Source organism: Pinus tabuliformis, chromosome 1_1 (genome assembly GCF_031772625.1).
Source record: "Pinus tabuliformis cultivar Carrire ecotype Pingquan chromosome 1_1, CPIR1, whole genome shotgun sequence".
Lineage (NCBI taxonomy): Eukaryota > Viridiplantae > Streptophyta > Pinopsida > Pinales > Pinaceae > Pinus > Pinus tabuliformis.
The window spans coordinates 363,944,285-363,949,023 of NC_142297.1; the positions used below are offsets into that span (position 1 = coordinate 363,944,285).

Sequence of the window (4,739 nt, forward strand, 5' to 3'; positions counted from 1 at the left end):
GGATATCTCATTTTGAATGAATTCAATAAGAGGAGGATTGTTGGGTTTTCCCCTATTGAGAGGTTTTTCCCTGCCTTGAAAGCCTAAATATTTGTGTCTTGTACTTCTTTGTGTTCTTGGAAGAACAATTTGTGTAATTACTAGATGAAAGAGAAATATTAACTAACAAAGAAAAGAATACTTATATGTGAGTTTACTTCCAACTATCAAGGAGTACAATGAGGACATAAAATTTGTAAATCTTAAACTTGGCTAGGCCACTGCACCTCCAAAAACATGACTCATTAAGCCATAAACTAGAAACCTTCTGTAGAACTTTAAAAACAAATGAATTGGAATGAATTATCAACCAGAATAAAGGGCCTTTACACTTTACATTTGACAATCTATTGAAGTATGAATATTGAGGTCACAACTATTCATTTATATTGCACTGTTGTAAGAAAGGATGATCATATTTTATATATTTTGTCTAGTAAGGCCTGCACTTCGTCATTGCCAGCTCTAACCAAGGTTTCATGTTCCCATTGTAATGAAAAACAGCTGCATTTTCAAGCTCTCAATAGTCCATAATAGGATTATATCCTAAACCTAGCACATGTCAAGACTTGTCCAAAGGATGGGCCAAGCCATAAAACGTTCAATCCAGGGGGTAGTGTTCAAAGCTTCCACAACACTCTATCCTCATTCTAACATACAATAAAAGAAAAACTTAGAAATCGAACAAAGAAAAACCCATTAAGTATTCTAGCTAATTACTTCGGATTTACTTCAAATACTTTAAAGTAAGCATCACAGGAATTAACATAAATAAACCACATACACACTTACCGTGTTCTGCCACTTGTGATATATTCCAGTTATATCTTGTTTCTCCCATTCTTTGAGATCAAATACATTCATCCCATATGCCCAACCACAAGCATTAGGATCAAAGTGCCTGGCTATGTGCGGATAGGAAAAATTAAGGTATTTGTCAAACCAGTGAAAGCTTTCTCCACAAGTTTCCACTCAACCATTAACCTTTCCATGAAGATCTACTGACCATAAGGGCGTCAAATATTTCTGCACCACAATATCATCATCCAAGAAAAGGATCTTGTCCATTTTGGGATAAACTTGTGGAAGATAGAAACCAAGATGATTTAGCATGGATAAATATTTTGGATTTATATATTTCAAATTGGAGGAATGTGTTGAGAGTGTAGTCAAGTGATTTTCCTTGAAATAATACTCTTTCATAGCTGCAGATTCAAGTTGGCGAAGCACAGGGAAATAGGAGGAATTGAGCCATTTAAAATCATCTACATTTTCTACATGTATTGCAGCTTTCCCTGGGAGATTAAGTAAAAACCACATTTTCATGGCCCCAAAATTTAACTTGTCTGTGATGAGATGAAATACTTTTTTCGATTCCTGCAAACACATGTAAAACCAGGGTGTAGTGTTCAAAGCTTCCACAATAGTCTATCCTCATTCTGACATACAATAAAAGAAAAACTTAGAAATTGAACAAAGAAAAACCCATTAAGTTTTCTAGCTAATTACTTCAGATTTACTTCAAATACTTTAAAGTAAGAATCACATGAATTAACATAAATAAACCACACTACACACTTACCATGTTCTGCCACTTGTGATATATTCTAGTTATATCTTGTTGCTTCCATTCTTTGAGATCAAATACATTCATGCCATATGCCCAACCACAAGCATTAGGATCAAAGTGCCTGGCTATGTGCAAATTGGAAAAATTAAGGTATTTTCCAAACCGGCGAAAGCTTTCTCCACAAGTTTCCACTGAACCATTAACCTTTCCTTGAAGATTTACTCACCACAAGGGCGTCAAATCTTTCTGCACCACAATATCATCATTCCAGAAAAGGATCTTGTCCAGTTTGGGATAAACTTGTGGAAGATAGAAACAAAGATGATTTAGCATGGATAGATATTTTGGATTTATATATTTCAAATTGGAGGAACTTGTTGAGAGTGTAGTCGAGTGATCTTCCCTGAAATAATTCTCTTTCATAGCTGCGGATTCAAGTTGGTGAAGCACAGGGCAATAGGAGGAATTGATCCATTTAAAAGCATCAACATTTTCTACATGTATCAGAACATTCCTTGGGGGATTAAGTAAAAACCACATTTTCATGGCCCCAAAATTTAACTTGTCTATGACGAGATGAAATACACGTTTCTGAGATTCCTGCAAACACAAGTAAATCACCTACAATGAGATCGAAATATTAAATGTAAAATGCAGCAAAACTATTGGACTTCCAAACTTTAGAGTATTTTAAATTCATAACACTTCACCATAGCATTCATGATAGTTGAATTCACAATCACAGACGCAACTAATACATTGTCAGAAAATATTGCATAGTGATAAAGAGTTGGATCCTCCAACTTGTCCTTTTTAGGACATTTTCCTTTTTAAGGGCAAGCAAGTAATAATCCATGGTCGTCGCATGGATAGACAGTGTAGGCCCTTGGGAACAGTCTTTGCTGCCAGTTGACTTAAAAGTGTACTTTGCTTTTTCAAGGTCCTTACTTGCTCTTCTGCAGACTAAAGCATGGCTCACAAGTTCTTTGTTACTATCCCACAGTCGTAAAATTGTTCTCCAGCCTTGGATAGGACATGACCCATAGCCTTGATCTTCTCAGATGCACTGAAACATTCATATCAATTATCAGCCATGAAAAAGAGAATGAAAAGAAGAAAGATTGACTCATAGACTGCAACTTTAAAAGAAACAAAGGATATGAACACCAAATGCAAATGGAAGCACTTACTACTCTTGATTTAGAAGCAGCCAATGCGAAAACTATCAGCTTTGAGGTAGATTAGAATCTGCATTATCCTCACCCAATGTATGCTAACATTCTCTAATACGAAGCATCCATTCATGGTATAAATCAAGATTATTCCTAACCTGGGAATTTCTTGAATACACCCTAGCCATGTTCAATTGGTCTCGCATCAATCTAACAGTGGAGTCAGAATTCTCATTCTCATTCTCTCACCTCCAAATGCTTTATTTTCCCAGGACAGTAGAATCAACCTCCTTGGAACGTTTGATTGTTGAGTTTTCAAGCTCAACTTGTTTTTCTTCATCCTGTTGAATCAGCTCTATTGACCTTTTCTCCCTCCTCTTTTGTCGTAATTTTTATAAGAATTAAACTACTATAAATTAAAGCATACTATGCTAAAATCTAAGAAATATAAAAATTTTCTATTGGAGAATTAACATTCAAAAAGGATTTTGGAAAATAATATAACAATTCCCTTTTCCATGAGAACAAAAGGTAGCAACCTAGTGCAGCAAAGAATTTTACCCTTCATGACACTTTTGTTGGACTTTCTTCAAGCTACAAATGGTCTGCATTACAACAACCATTGTCCTGGGAGTTTGATTAGGCATTACCTTACAGTAGGCTACCAACATCATAGATCAGTTAATCAGGGAAAATCAAAACTTACCATGAAGAGCATTCTCTTTGACGTCTCGATGTTCACTTCCTGTGTCATCCTCTTGAAACCTCGTAAGAAGTTCTTTGTCATTGGAAGTTTTTTCCTGCACCTCTTCATGCATTTTAAACCCTTGAGGATTTTCCTTACCTTCTTCATTGAAGATCACACCATCTTGTTATGGATGTAACTTTCCTGATTGTCTCCAGAAGTTGTTTGCCTCTGCTTGATGTACACCATTAGAAATAGAGAAGCACCCCTACCAATCTCAGCTTTCACTTCCTGCTTAATACAACACTACTCAACTACATAGATCATCATCACATAGGTTTCCTTACATGTTCAACAGAGAAAAGAACCAAAATCTTCACCAATCATACCTCAGAGTTAGTAATATCCCTTTGGTTTACTTCGGAGGGCTTTTCTAATACCCATGAGGAAGATAAGTCATGTCATCCAACAATATTTAAGTTTAGAGTTCTCGAGTCCTCTGTGATATCTGCTATGACATCAATCACCTACCCAATAAATAAAATTTATTTTCAATTCTCTACTCAATAGGGGAGAAATGAAATTTAAGATATCCAAATGAAGCAAGTTTCTTATACTTGCCTCCTTTGGGAAGAGAGATTCAATGCTTTCTGTTAAACTCTGCTTTCTCCAATCATCTACTTGTTCCTATGAACCCCATAGATAAATAGATAAGAGTGATTTTAAACATATGACAGAGCTCCAATATCCTCAATAATTCCTCTCTATTTCAATCCACTCAGGTTGATTAAATTTCAGTTTAAGGACATTACTTATTTTCTGGGGTTAGACTAATGTAAGTGCAAGTGCATTGCCGAGATCCTGAAAAGGAACAAAATGGCCATAGAAAAATAGAATTGGTTTACAAGATTTGGAAATCGAATATCATTCTAACATGTCCATTGCCTGAGAAGTTGTGCCCTGCTATTTTAAATGATAAAAAATGCATAAAAGGTTAGGTAGAAAGACTTGATGGAGAAGAATATCTATAAAAATACTGAAACGCTAAAAAGGGGGTTGCTTTGCTATCATGCATATGCTAAGATCGAGATTTCATTACACATCAATAATAAAATGGTGTGTATAATATCTATCATTTGTTTTGGCCAATGTGCTCTAAACACTGTGGGAACAGTGTGAACATGATATGTATAGCAGAGAGTAGCTGGTGAGCAAGATTGCTTTTTTGAATCGGGTCTAGGTTGGGTGGATTAGAACTGGTTTTAGCTAGATT

At 35.6% G+C, this 4,739-nt stretch overlaps 1 pseudogene; it reads right to left on the reverse strand.

The window, feature by feature from the left end:
* Positions 1 to 415: 415 nt before the first annotated feature.
* LOC149213112 (polygalacturonate 4-alpha-galacturonosyltransferase-like) lies at positions 416 to 3,599 on the reverse strand (annotated as a pseudogene).
* Between the last annotated feature and the right edge of the window lie 1,140 nt (positions 3,600 to 4,739).